Genomic DNA, 14,790 nt, shown 5'->3' on the forward strand with positions numbered 1-14,790 from the left:
CCAGGTATTTATCTCCATTTCCGGGCAGAGGAAACAGTCGGGAAAAATAGGAATACCATTAGGACGAAGATAAATATAAATAAGTATCTAACTGCTGCCGTACAGAAATGAAGGCGATGTAGGGGTCGGGAGAGCTTCGTTTGTTCCCTCGAGGCGATACAACGTCCCAGCTTACGGGCAGTTCTATACGCAACATCAACCGGGAGCTTGACTAGGTTTTAATGTAGACATACGAGCAAAAGAGAGGGAAGAAAAAGAAACGAGAAATGCAAACGTTTCCCCTCCAAAAAAAAAAAAAATGCGCTAGATTTTTCTTCTTCTTCTTCTTCTTTTGAATTTAAATCTCTTTTTCTTTTTATCTAACTGTGTCTGTCAGTCAAGTCTGTCAGCCTGACATTTGCGCAACAAGCCCCGTTAGACTGCCATTGGCCCTCAAATATCCACCGAGGCAATTTCTCTTCTTTCGAATCGAAGAGCAACAGAAAAAACAAAACAAAACAAAACAAACAACATAACCCAAGGGGCAACTATGTTCTCTTGATGGACAGACAAGACTTCCATTTTTCCTGGTTAATGATAGGTCCCGTCCTCACGCTTCTAGACGATATAGCTCGCGATCGCGTTTCCCATATAGTAGAAAGAAGAGATACAAACGACGTCATCAAAGCATTTGATAGTGGGGGGGAAAAGAACTCAACCTCAGAACACAACAAGCGTATATACGGTAACAGTATCTCTTTAATGCACTACATTATTGCTATGTAACTATCGGCTAAAATGACACAGACGACTGAAACATAATAAAAAAGAAAAAACGGGAAAAAACAATTTCAGTTTTTTCGTGTCAAATCGCTTGTGCATGCTGAATTATGAAGGAGACCCACGCGTGGTGTCCATACCAGCAGCAGGTAGCAACGTGCAACAGTTCTCCTTTATTTCTCCTGCTGGCCCAGCAATTAATGGGCAACAAGGGGGAGGTAGCTGTCGATTTTCATGATTCCCCAAATTGAAAACAAAACAATCCAGTCGGAGACAATTGATGAGCGTCTTTTTGCTTCAACTTCCAAGAAATCGTGGCGTTAAAGTCAACCCCAAAAGGATTCACTGCTGTAAAACAGACGCACAACTGACCCGCCTTGATAGTCGCACAACACACAGGAGACAAGACAGAGAGAGAGAGAGAAGACACCAAGCAGCGACCGGTGCTGATGAGATACTGTGACCGAGACGTAAGAGGATCGAACGCACGACGCCTAGTATATAGAAAGGAAGGAAGTAAAAAGAAGTTGAACCTCCTCTTTCTGATTTCCTTTTTTTTTTTCTATTTCTTTCATTCTTCCTTCTTGCCGTCTTTTGCGTTCATCTGTAATAGCAGCGTGATACCGACGCCTCTGAATTTGTATAGCCCGACGTTCGACTCGTTTGCTAGGCTTCCCTCTTTATAAGTCACACGCGGACGGCACGATTAAAAACGAAGAAGAGGGGGAATCGGACAACAACGAAGAAAAGATTCTCTTTTTCAACATGAAAAAGGAGAAAATGGGGGGTGGAAAAAGGGATGTCCGCCATCCGTCCAGAACGATACCCCCAGCATCAGGTGATTGATACTGGACTCGACTGGTGACTATCACATGACATTAGAAAGAGCCAAAAGGACTTTTCTTTTCGATCCACACACTCAACAGTCAACAACAACAACAACAACTAAAAAAAAGAAGTAAGAAGGGAGGGAAGAGAACCCAGACGCGAACGCAGTCTGAAATTCCATCCAATTCCGATCGGAGCCGCCTCTCCCGCCTCTCCGACTATGTAACGCATAGCACCATCACACACACAAAAGAGTAACAAAAGAACCGAGAGTTCTATGGTTATTGACGACAATAGTATCAATGGTGACACCATTCAAATGAAATAGTTGAGGAATATTAAAAAAAGAGAGAGAAACCGTTGGCTTTTTATCCGCGTGAATTCACTCGGAACGGATAAAGTCGAACAAGAAAAAAAGAGAGATGCGTTATTGCGCATCACAGCAAACTCATCTACATAAAGGAGGAGTGGGAACGAGATGGATTCTCAGTACAAAAGGATAACAGACAACATTGAACGCAAGCAAGCAAAAAATAGTTGTGATGTTCGCTCCTTTTATTTAAATTCTCGTGTCGCGTGAAAATTGTGCACAACAAAAAATGACTCACTGGCCTGTTAAGGTTCGATTATTAAAAGCCGAAAAGCCGTTCTCTTTAACTTGGTTTATCATCAAAAATCATTTCCGCACACGTTTCTTATTTCGGCCAACGAAAAGGGGGGGAGGGAGCGTTCGTTCTGTTGCGTATTTTCTTTTTTCCCTGTTCAGTCCACATTCTCATTTCCGAATTCTCGGTTTGAAGAGCTCCGAAACGAGCATCGCTACCGACTCGCAGAACTGCAATCTGAATTTCGAATGTGCCCGGAATGTTTGTGTCCGCTCTCTCCCTCGCGCAGAACAGAAGAGAGGGGGGCGAGTTCATTTCGCTGCATCATTAAGGACTGAACGAGGGTGGAAAACTAGAATTTCTCCATTTCTTTTTCCGTCCGTCTTGCGTCACGATATTTGTGTAAACTCACGTTGGGTTTAAATAGGGGAAAATAGGAGCATCAAGAAAAAGGACAAAAATGACGGACCGTCACCAGAGCGCAACACACGCACATGTTTAAAAGGCAGAATTGAAGAGAGAGAGGGGGGGGGTTCAGACGAATGCTAGTATATAGAGCAAACAAGATAGAGGATAGCCGTCATCACCTCTGCCCGGAAAGGCGGTAACCCTCGTTAAAACCGTATAGTAATCTCTTAGTGAGAGGCATTTTTATGTTGTTTGTGTGTGTGTGTGCCTCTTCCTTCTACGCCTTCTTCTCGGTACAATTCACAGAATCTTAAGAAGCACGACTCATCCGCAATCTTATACCCCACAAAACTTGCAGCCAGACTTAAAGCCTACCTCCCCACCCCCCCTGTGCTGATGATGTTCTCTTGCACCGGCTTCTGATTCTAAACATAGTCACACAAGTGCACTTGTGTATATTTGTCTACTACGTCATCTCTCTTTCTCCCTTGTTTTTATGTCCTCCTCCACCTCCGCCTCCCTCCCCCCATGCGACTATAAGCTACGACACGAAAATCCCGAAAGTTGGTCACGGGCATTTTTGATGCTTTTTGGGGAGCTTTTTTTTTTTTCTTCTTTCCTTTTCCTCCGTTGTTATTTTCGCATTAAAGAAGAAGAAGAAAAAAAAATAAATTCCTGTCCTGTTGGCCATGCCAAGCGTCTAGAGCGTACAGATGGTAGCTGTTTCCAGTGGCGGGGAATGCACTCATTACGAAAGCAAAGAAATGGATGCATAGAGAATGAGATGAAGTAGCTCGTCTAGACACTCTTGCGCGCTGCTTACCTATTTATGCACTACAATCATCGATCTTTGACTTCGAAGAGCTGTACGGCGAATAACCTCAAAAAAACGTGTCGCGTCGTAATGAATTAAGGAGCCCCTATCCCCTTTCCATGTGTACATAATTCAATTTGAACCAAATTAAACGAAAAAAAAAAAAAATTGCATAATCGGTTATTGATAAGATGAAATATTAGACGTGAACCAAGGATTTAGATGAGAAACTAGAGGAGAGAGACGGGCGTATCCGAACAGTCTATTCGCCACACGGCACCTTTTTTATCGATGGATGGGATTGCGGAGGAGGGCTTCCCTATTTCTCCCAACTATAGGGCGGTTTTTTTTCTTTGGTATTTGCATCTTCTTCTTTTCTTTTCTTCCCAGCGTTTGAAACAAGAGTCGGCCGGTCCCGCTTTGACAGCTATCGCGTTCCTTCCCCTCAGATTTTGTTTTTTGTTTTTTTTCTCTTTCTCTCTTCTTTTTTTGTGTGTTGTATTTTCATCTTTTTTTTTTCTATTGTGCGTCGGAATCCAACGATTTCGATCTGGCACCACGTTTTGTCTTTCGAGCGTTAGCGTCGCGTGTTGTCGGGAGATGGTGGTGTTTGTTGTTCCATGTCAGCTGTCACGCATCCGAGTAGTTTTGATTTTTTCTTTTCGTCCTGCCTTGTTTGTCTCTCCCCCTCCAGCCCCATCATCCCCGATATTCCACCCGGCGTATGTATATGCATACCAACCGACATCAAGTGAGAATCTTTTCACAAATGAAAAGACGCAACCGTTTCCGCCGGCGTCGGAATGTCAACGAGAGTCTGCGTTTTTCGAACGAGTTGAAGGGGCAACCCCCGAAAGCATCAACCTCAACATGGATATTTTGGGTCACACACGCACAGACGGGAAAAGACTTGTTTGTTTGTTTTGTTTAGCTTTTATTGTATCGGAAGTCTCCGTCGACAGCGTCCTAGGACGCGCGCGCGCGCACACACCAAAAACGAGAGGAATGAAAACGTCAAACAGATGAGGTAATGCGGCTTCCATGAAAAAGAATGTCCTCGACTTCCGACTCTACTTCTAACCGGCCGGGAGCGTCCGTCGCCCGTTAGTCAGCAGCGGACTGTCGTAGACTACTAAATTGTTCAAGAACAACCCAAATTGGAAGAATTCTGGGCAGACAGGGCAGGACCAAAACAACAAGTCCACAAGACGTCAACAAAGTTGCTCTTTTCTTTTATTCATTTACAGTTCAAGGAGCTTGCGGGCGGAAGAAAAACAAAACAAAGGAGATTTCGAGGAACTAGACACACAACAAAAAATAAATAAAATAAAAAAGAAATTGGTGAGTCGTTCAGTACCGAGAACTGTCAAATCGAATGAGAATTTTCATTTCAAGGGGAGGAATCTACGGCCAAGTTACTTGTCTTTCAGCTCCATTTCGTACCTCGAGCTGTGCATTAGGTTAATCTTGTTTTTGTTTTTTGTTTACTTGTTGCCCCGCTTTGCCGATCATCTAGCACCTTTTTTACCATCGTGACCGCACCCCAGAGTTGGAACGAAATTGGGAGCCCGGGGGGCTTGCGCTTTTGTCCGCTTCATTTTTTGTTTTTTTTTGCTTTTTAGTCTCTCTGTAGGTGTTGGGTCACCTGAACGGTACCTACCGTAAGCCACTATCCCTTACGGGTAATATTTAAAATGTCGTTCTTTCGTCCTTTCTACCCCCCCTCCTCCTCTCCGCAGTGCACAACAGAGCAACTTCCTGTGACTATTATAGACGACTGCACTCGTTTCATCACCGTTGTTAAACCAGTTTTCAGCGATCACGTCAAACAGTCATCGGCAAAAGTCATCGAAGCGACTTTGCTCAGCGGTCACTGTCACGCACGCTATACCCACACTCGTCTCGTCCAGTCGTCATACCTCTCGATTTGCATATTTTTAATTTAGGTACGGCATTAAACCGATTACGATAACAGTCTGGATGCACATCATTTATACGCCGTATTCAACTCAAGCCCGTCAAGTGCTCATCGCATATTTATTTTTATTAAATATTTGATTCGAATTTCCCTCCGTTTTTTTCTTCTTTTCTTTTCTTTCTTTTTTGTTGTTGCCCGCAACGCTGAGAGAAATTTAGTTGAGGCCGCCGCAGGTCGAGGTGCAAGCAGAAAGTATTGATTTCCTCCCCCGTAGAAAACTTGTACGGGTACACGTCAATCGATTGATTCAAATAAAGAGAAAACCGCAGTCCAGCATGAAGAATGTAAAAGAAACCTTTCCTGGATTTTTCGGATTTTGATTTGTTTTCAAACGCCCCTCTAACGATATTCAAGATTTTAGAAACGCTGGGGACAGCAAACAAATAAAAGAAAATCGGCGACAGCGTGACACCGTCGGGACTAGACGTGAAAATCCACTTCACCCTTCCCCCCTCCCCATTTCAAGTCGCGGTTATCGGGACACGCAGAGACAGACGGAAAAAGAGGAGATACAAGAATCCCTTTGAAATCCCCCCTATCAAGCCTCTAGGCTAAAGACTACATTTCCTTCACGAACATGAAGACTGCGCAGATCTCTTTGCTGTGCTGGCTCCATTGTTGAAATAGGTATAGCGCTTCTATATCCAATCTCCCTTTCTCTTTTTTGGTCTTTAAATGTTGAGCAAATAAACGCTTTGGGCTCAGCGAATAACAGCTACTGATGCAAGCGCAAACATGTGATTGGAAAATTGATTGCTTGACTTTGGGCTTATTAGTTTCCCTCCTCTAATAGTTGAATTTCCAGTCAAACTGCAAATTGAGCCCAAAGTTTCATTTCCGTTTAGGCCACAAGTCCCTTATGAAAATTCATTGCCAGTTTGTTTTTTTTCGGTTGTCTACAGAAGAAGGAGAAAAGGGATGCCGCAAGTCGGCAGCACGAGAATAACAAACAGCAACGGGACAAAAGTTAGTTAACCGAGAAACAAAATCGTGTCAGAAAGATGGAAGTAACTGATCGGCAGGCTCTTGACCCGACCAAGCATCGCGATTTAGTTTGCTCAAACTTTGTGCCTCGCCATCGTGTAATCAACGGCCAAACGAGCTGAGCGCGACAGCAAAAGGGATGGAATGGCAAATGAAATGAGGCTCACCCAAAGTCACGCCAAATTGTAAAAACAAAAGAAGAAGAAAGAAAGAAAGAAATGAGCCAAAAATGTTTGCCACCCGCCCACTCGGCACAAACACGCAAACTCTAGTGTCACCCACCCAATATCAAATAAAAGAAACGTACAGATAAAGATAGGAGGAGAAGAAAAGTGCGTGATCGATGTCGATGGTTCTTTTCTTTTGAGCGCGTCAAACTCCCTTCATTTCATTTCTGTCTCGTCATCCTTGTTCAGAATGTTGTTGTGTGGTCTTCCATTTCGATGGCTCATCGTCACCTCGCAGCGATGCAAAAAGAGGTCGTGAAAGAGGCAACACGACAAAACAACGACAACATCCACGGGTTGAAAAATCGGGTCGAACTTGAAACGAACAAAAACGCAGTCGTGTCTTTTGTGTGAAAAGAAAAAATAAAGGTGGCAGGACCATCAATATTCCACCGTCAGAAGAAGGGGGTAGAGTGGCAATGTTAACCCCCCTCCGGACCAGGTAACGGCGACGTAAGCAAAAACCACAGGTGCGCCACCCGGTGAGCGTGTGCGTGTTAAGAGTACCGGGGTAAAAAAAGAGGTAGAAAACAACAACAACAGCACAAGAAAAATGTGAAGAAGAAAAAAGGAAAGATCAAATAAATAAAAATACGAAGTAAAAGAGCGACGCCATGGAGTGGGCCCACCAACGCACCTACAAACACGGCCAAGACAAATGACAACGGGCGAGCGATTGCCAGCGCCACCAAGGCGACGAGGTCGAATGGAAACAAAAGAGGCGATTTTTGTGTATCACGGCAAAAGAATGTAGCGACCACCTCAGTGAGCGCAGTAAGTAAAAGAGTACAGGTACACCCCAGACATTAAAAACAACATTGAAGTGAACGAGGCCAAGAGTGACGGGAAGAAGATGGGCAAAAAAGACGGATGACCAAAGAATTCCCAGCGACGTGCAAAAGAACGGCCATTTATTATACGGCCTTTCACACGACCATGCGCTCACCAACAAAAAAAGGGCTAACGAAATGAAAATTCAACACTTCAAATCTGTTTAAAGAGCATCATTTTTCTCTTTTGCTGTTTGCTTGTTGCTTTTTTCCCACCAACAGCATTCCCAGAAAATGCGATTCTCACTAGATGGCTCTGGCAATGCCTCGAATCCCCGCCAGTTCGTGGCGTCTGCGGCGTCCAATTATCGGCAACCAGCGCCGAGGCGACGGTGTGCGCTGCGTCTAATACAATCTCACGGTATTTTCCTACATTTCGTGTTGTTGTTGTTGTCCCGTCTTCATCAGTTAACATGAATAAAAAGAACGAGACCACCCCGTGCTCCGAACAAATCGTTTCTCAGAGTTTCGGAATCACGGTTGTTTGGGACGCCACTGTGGCACCCACATTGCGATCGTAATCATCATCATCGTCGTAACGAAACGACGCTCTCTAGAGTACCATCTTCTTTCTAACTCTGCATCTTTTTGTTTACTACACCGCTGTTTTTAGTTATTATTTTATTTTTTTTTATAAACGAGCGTCCAGCCTCAGAGATGATCGTGATGACTCGTGACGTTTTAAAAGCACTATACACGAAATGGCGGATAAAAGTAAAAGAAAATGAAACAAGATGATGGTGCTGCTGGACCAACATCATTCCCGTGCGAATGACCCATCAAAAGATATATCAACATTCCCTTGCTTCATCTATTAAAAATAAAATATGAAAAACTTTATTTTTTTTTTTTTTCGTTTTTCTTTTGTTTGCGTGTGTCGATCGCCAAGAGAACGCTGTCGGACAGCACGTCGCCGTCAACAGGTGTGATGGATAAAAAAAAAACTGGGGGGAAGGGGAATCTCATTTAGATTGGGTGAACGAGATTTTTTTTTTTTCTTGTTGGTTCAGAGCGACAATGAAAAGAAGAAGCCCAGGTGGTGCTGATGGTCGTGTCGGGAATCTGTTTTGGCAGACAGAGGTGAACAATTCCCCACATCCATTTTTTTTTTTTTTCTTTACCAACCCGCATGAAATGTGGTCCATAAAAAGGCAGAACGATAAAAAAAAAATAAATAATAAATGAATAAGAGACGCAACTATTCATCCAGAGTTGCTCAAGGCTATTTTTCCTACTACATTTGTGGACGGTGGCAAGCTGAAAACGAAAGTAGATAGCATGTAAGAGTGGTGGCGAAAACGAACGATTTCACGGACATCAGTAATCATCTTTGCGCAAGAAAACAACTTTGAGAGCTCCCCCCATAGATTCATCCTAGACAGAGATGAATGGTACGCTGGAAAAAGAAAAGAAAGGAGAAGAAAAAAACAAATCTCGATACATCTCATCGAGCACGCACATACAAAGTCTCATCGTTTTGTTGAACACGTAGTTGAATCACAGACCTTCTGATGGGAAAGCTAATTGTTTAATTTAAAAAAAAAACAGCAAAATATGCCGCAGGTATATAATAACGGTACGTGCAAAGAAACATTTGGATTTGAAGAAAAGATTTTTTTGTAGGTGTTTTTTTTTTATCGGCCTAAAAGCGGTCGATAATTCGATAGAAACACGTTTTGCCACTAGGGCCGTCTATGAAGAGGGAAACTCTGCCATCTCTCGACTCTTAACTGTTGTAGATATTTTGAATGTTTGATGAATCGAGAGTGCAGCAGCCTTCGATGGATTTACCGAAGAGACGTGACACACGCTCTCCCATCTACCGGGGGGATAAAGTGGCCATCCATGTCGCTAGATAATCGCTCCCAAACGCAGACGATAACGAATGCGTTTCATTATTCAAGAGCCAGTGAAGGAGAGAAATGGATGCCAAACACAAGTCCTTTTGTTTTCGTACGACTAACACACACCAAAGCCATGTTTTATATTTCTATTAGTAAGGGAAAGAAGACGAATCGACCGGATGTGACGTGCTTGTTAGATCGAAACTGCGGCGAGATTTATCTTGATAAGCGATAATGCGAGCGTGTGACGGTAAACGATTACGAACTGGGTCATAATACGGACGCCCACCCTTCATCTTGTGCTTCTTTTGCTCGTAGTTGGAGGGGGACCTTTGCAAACCGCAACACAAGAGGTATATGATCTGTGTGGCCGCATCGCATACTCGACGTGTTCTTGGAACACCTGAGAACATAGAACCCACACACTCGCGTGCGACTCTTTCGCCAGGGATATATCGAACCAGTTCAGCAGCTTCAAAAGGCACGGTCGAGATGGTCCCCTACTTTCTTAAGCGTTCCAGAAATAGGAACTTTAATATCCGTTTAAGAGTGAGATACGAGTGAATATAGTCAGACAAGAGTTGCCTAATCCCTTCCCGCCGATGCACTATACGTATATAAGCTGTATGCAGCACTCAACATTCCGCAGCGATCACGTTCGAAATACCTTTGCCACTTTTTATTGGTACGCTTCCAGCAAACTGGAGAAAGAAAGGCAATACTCCAATTGCTCTTTCGGTAAGCCAAACTGAATTGCTCAGACTCTCTCTCTCGACTTTAACACGCAATACATTCCGTAAATATAGACACAAAAGCTAAAAACAACTAGACGAAGAGTGTGTTTTGTGTGTGTGTGTACTCACCCTTGATAGGAATCCCGCAACTTCCGGGCTCTTCCCTCTGTCGAATGACCTGCAGATGCTGCAGCGTTCGTTTTTGGCGCTTATGCTCAGCTATTTGGAACAGCGGGAGAGCCGCAGGAAATGTGTGCCAGTCGAACCTGAACCGAAAGGAAACAAGACGAAAATATATAGTTATTTGAAAGTAAATATAACAAGTTATGAGTATGGGCTTGCTGAGTTGCAGCGATTCCAGTATGGTAATAATAATAGCAATAACATAATCGTGGCCGATACAACGAGATGCAAAAGAAGAACACGCGGGATACTTTCATGTCGTCTTTCTTATTCGTCACATTTGCGACCAGTATATGAAAACTGTCAGCGGGTTCCTGTTTCTCTTGCGCTAAGCAATCCGCTTTCTTTCTTGTTTTTTTGTTGTTTGTTTTTTCCTATTTTTCATTCAGTTTAGAGGGTTGTGTGTTGGTTATTGTCTTTATCCGATTTCAAACGACACGCGTCGAATGGGGCAACTGGTTGCGTAAAAACGAGAACAAACAACGTAGAAAAGACGTAAAACGAGGCATCAAAAGACAAGACAATCTTCGCCCCCATGTTTTTTGAATCGCTTCCATCGACCCTGAAATGTATTTTTTTAGCGAATAACACTCGTCTTCCCAGAGAATTCTGAGATGGAAATAATAAAACAAAAAACAGTAAAAAAAAAGGTATCCATATACAAAAAGAAAAACCAATTGCATTGTAGGTAGAAAGGCCCGAAACCCGAGTGTTTTGCTCGTCTAGTTGGTATAATATGGTTGAGACGAGGGTGACGATAGCGGCGCCGCCAACTGTAGCCGCGGTCACGACGGGTGTCCAAAAGGATTGGCAACGGCGCCTAACGTGTAACATGCGAGTGGGAATTCTTCTCCCCAACTTGCCACCTAACCTTTTTTTTCTTTATTCTGTTCAATTCCATTCGCTCTCTTTGTTTTGTTTTCTTCTAAAACGCAATCGACACGGTCAATGAAAAATGTAAAAGAAAAAGAAAAAGGTAAACAAGAAATGTTTTACAATTACAACAGAACCAGCAAAACAAACCGTTTCGAAAGAAAATCCAGAGAAAAGAGGTCGTTCCGTGTGCACCGGCGACCTTAATTGATTGAACTCAAAGACTAGAAAAAGGAAGCGAGAAGTTCAACGGCGCTGGCAATTCGAATGAGAGGGAGGGGGGATTTTGTTGTACAGCACTATCTACACGTCGGTTACAAACACTGAAACTTGTTAAGGCATCACGATTTTCTTTTTTTAATTTTTCTAAACAAAAAAATTCAAACCCCCCCATCTCGTTGACGTCGCATCTTTACTGGGATGTCGTTCTGCCCTTTTTTGCTTCTTGTCTCTCGGTAGGAGCCGAGTTACGACCGCGTCTCCAGTACAACAAAGCGCTTCATAATTACACGAATGATGAACGCATCTTTCATGTTTCCTTTTGCTCTTTTGTATATCCAAACAAAAAATAAATAATAAAAGAAAACAGTGCACCAGAAATGAAATAGGACGGACACGAGAAACACAAAGGAGAAAACGCGTGTAGTAACGTCAGACCCCCCATAGTTGTGGACGCAATTTAAACGCAGCAAGAAATAGGGAAGTCAAAATGAGAAAAAAAAACAAGCGTATAGAGGGTGATATTTAAAAAAAAAAAAAAAGGTAACTCAAAATTCTCGGTCGGTTGCAACCGTCATCATTATCATTACCGTCATCACGAATTTACAGAGTTCCATCATCTACACGGCTACCGGATAAACTGCAATTCTTTCTCTGCTGGATTTAATTTTTTTTTTTTGCATTTTTGCATTCGCGTTACACAATGCGCATATTTTCGTTGCCGTTGTTGGCTATTTTGACGATTCATTCGAATGAAAAAAAGTGGCAACGATTCGTTTGCGTTATCGAAATAACTCCAAACAAACATCTTGTCTATTCTTTTGTTGTCTCGTCCGTGTTAGTTTCGGGAGCGTTCCAGCTGCAGTTGGGATCTCTTTTATTCTACAGCTATTGCATAAATGGAATGCGTGTCTCTGGCGATGCCGCCTCCGCTCCTGTACCGCCGCTGTTGCCGGAAGGCCTTCACGTACGTCCACGTAGACGGAAAGAACGAAAAAATCCTTTCCATGAAAGAATTCGACGTAAGCCCAATAAATAAAATAAACAGCTAAAAATAAAAGCGAGACAAGCGATTTAAAAATATTTTTAAAAAGGCGCTATCAAGACTACATGAAAAACTTTGAAAGCTGCGACACACAAGCACCCAAACGTGATTGACGCCTTTGGGTGGGAACGCAGCGCCAATGCGCAAACACGTCAAAGTACACGTCAAATGAAAATTTAAAAAATCCTACTGGACACAATTTGAATCAAAAGACACAACACAATTTAAAGCGGCCATTGATTTCCATTTCAAATAAAATTTCAAGGCGATTATCGCCAACGCAAAATATTCAATTCCTTATGTCTTAGCCTTGCACAATGTTAAAACAAAACTTGATTTCTTTCATAGAGGGTAAAGGATTGCATGGAGTGATAATATTTTCATGTCGCGTCGTGTACCTCTTGTGCACTTGGATAGTTTTTTTGATTTTTTTACGCGGCTATTTGCCCTAAAGCATATTTAAAACGAACTATGCAGGCATCACAAGGGGTAATCTGTTATCGTTACGTGCGCACGGTTACCTCCTGCCCGTCTACTGAAAAGCCCCCCCCCCCCCAAAAAAAAAGAAAGAATAGATAAAATATGTATTTGATATAGCCCCTATGTGTATAGCTATGACGGCTAGAAGGATTGGTTCTTCGATCCAATGTTGAGCTGCTAGTGATCAGCTGCGGCTGACGTTCGCTGAATTCGACAAGGGAAACCATCCGGGTGTGGGCGGGTGTTAACTTTCCCTTTTCTTTTTTTTTTTCTACTTGGATGAAATAGAAAGAAAAAAGTCTTGCCAATAGGAAAGGGTAAAGTCGATTACGTCAGACCGGATCCTATGCTTAGTTGTATGGTATTGACGGATATTTCATTCATCACTGCCTTTCGATGAACGGACATTTTAAAAAATAGTGCGACAACAAAACCAAAGTGCGTAGCAACGACCACAACATATAAATCAATTTTTTCTTTTATCCTCGTTGCAATGGAATTCTGACTAGGACTTTAAAAAAATTGGGAATGTTCTCCTCTTCTCAAAGAATAAAAAAAACAACACGACTGGCATTCCGGACTCCACCCTACAGACAACAATAACGACGACACAGACGCAGAGAACATTCGACTCTCGATTGGCCTTCATTACATTCATTATATCATATATATATTATATACTGTGTTCCTGTCTCCCCCTCTCGCGCATCCAAACAAGCCAACGACATAACAATACATTTCCTCTACTTATTGCTTTATTGAACCTATCGAGCTCCGATGCGTGATGTTATATAGCCGACTAACGACAGCAGCTACAATGTCAAAACAACAACACGGAGAACAAGAAATGCGGCAATAATGACGATATTTCTATCGTTTTTAGTTTTGGGAAGGAGGAAAGAAAGAAAAAAAAAAGCGGACGCTGCGAGACATTAAATAATTGCCGTAACCGCGTGATGGATAACTGCGTCAATCGAGCGTTCCAATAATTTAAAAAGAATTTTCTATTAAAAGATACGCCATCTGCACTTTGCGTGATAATAATCCCCAGCACCCATGGAAGTAAACATCAAACTTATTAAGAGGATTTTGATGAGGTTTTCCTTTTCGAAAGCGTTAGCGGTGATGCCCCCGCGATAGAATCAGTAATTATAATTTTTAAAAAGAAAACAGCTCAGCGTGTTTTTACTTCTTTCTATAGCGCAACACTTGCACAACTTCCTCGACTTTTTGGGACTTCACATTCCTTATTAACAAGACTTCCATCAAGCACGTCGTGGCCTTGTCGCCCTCGGATGTTGTTCTAGAAAGCAAGAAAAAAAGGGCAAGTCAACAAACAAGCAGCCAGTACACCTCCCCTCTTTTCTCTTTTGATCCGCTTGTGTATTCATTTCTCTATAGCGTCCCGTTGCTTTGCTCTACCCAATTGGTATTGAATGTCAAGAAGCTCAGAAATTTCGTCCGAGAAAAGAAGACATTGTTTCAGAGACCCTTTGCGCTACCTAGTTTGGCATGACCAACTGATTCGATAACGACAATCATTACCCAGCCAACCCACCTCCATCTCAGAGCCCCTTTCACTTCATTTTTTTGTTGTTGAAAGAGATAAGTATAGAGAGTGGCAGCAAATATTTTGGGCAAGTGACAGGTGCCACGGAGGGTGTTTTTCCATCGCTGACCAATGACACAAGTGCAAAACAATCGACCGTGACGGCAGTGAGAGGTGCGGCAGCTTCTTGTTTACTCACATACGACATCTCGTCGTATGCAAACATTTCTAGTCAGAGTGCAATCAAAACTAAAGGATCGCTACATTCCAAGACGATCGCTAACGCAACAGGAGGGGGGCAACTCTTTGTCTTCTGACAACGTCGTCGTATAACTGAATTTGATAAACCCACAAGCCCACGCACAAACGTGGCCTACTTAATATTCAATTTACCTGAAGGCCGTGCACCCCGTGCAGTTGAGAGGTTTTT

General features: G+C 42.8%; 1 protein-coding gene across 5 annotated transcripts in view; it reads right to left on the reverse strand.

The window, feature by feature from the left end:
• LOC116915612 (irregular chiasm C-roughest protein) overlaps positions 1–14,790 on the reverse strand; it is a 66,883-nt gene that overhangs the window by 38,365 nt on the left and 13,728 nt on the right. For 3 of the 5 annotated variants that reach the window (XM_032920722.2, XM_032920725.2, XM_032920724.2), the window contains exon 2: positions 10,141–10,277. The gene's annotated coding sequence lies outside the window, so the exon portion shown is untranslated. Of the gene's footprint in view, positions 1–884; positions 1,228–10,140; positions 10,278–14,790 lie in introns of those variants that run through there. The other 2 variants (XM_032920723.2, XM_045170193.1) reach the window with 2 other exon arrangements.

The sequence above is a fragment of the Daphnia magna genome, linkage group LG2, assembly GCF_020631705.1.
Source record: "Daphnia magna isolate NIES linkage group LG2, ASM2063170v1.1, whole genome shotgun sequence".
In the NCBI taxonomy this organism is placed as follows: Eukaryota; Metazoa; Arthropoda; class Branchiopoda; order Diplostraca; family Daphniidae; genus Daphnia; species Daphnia magna.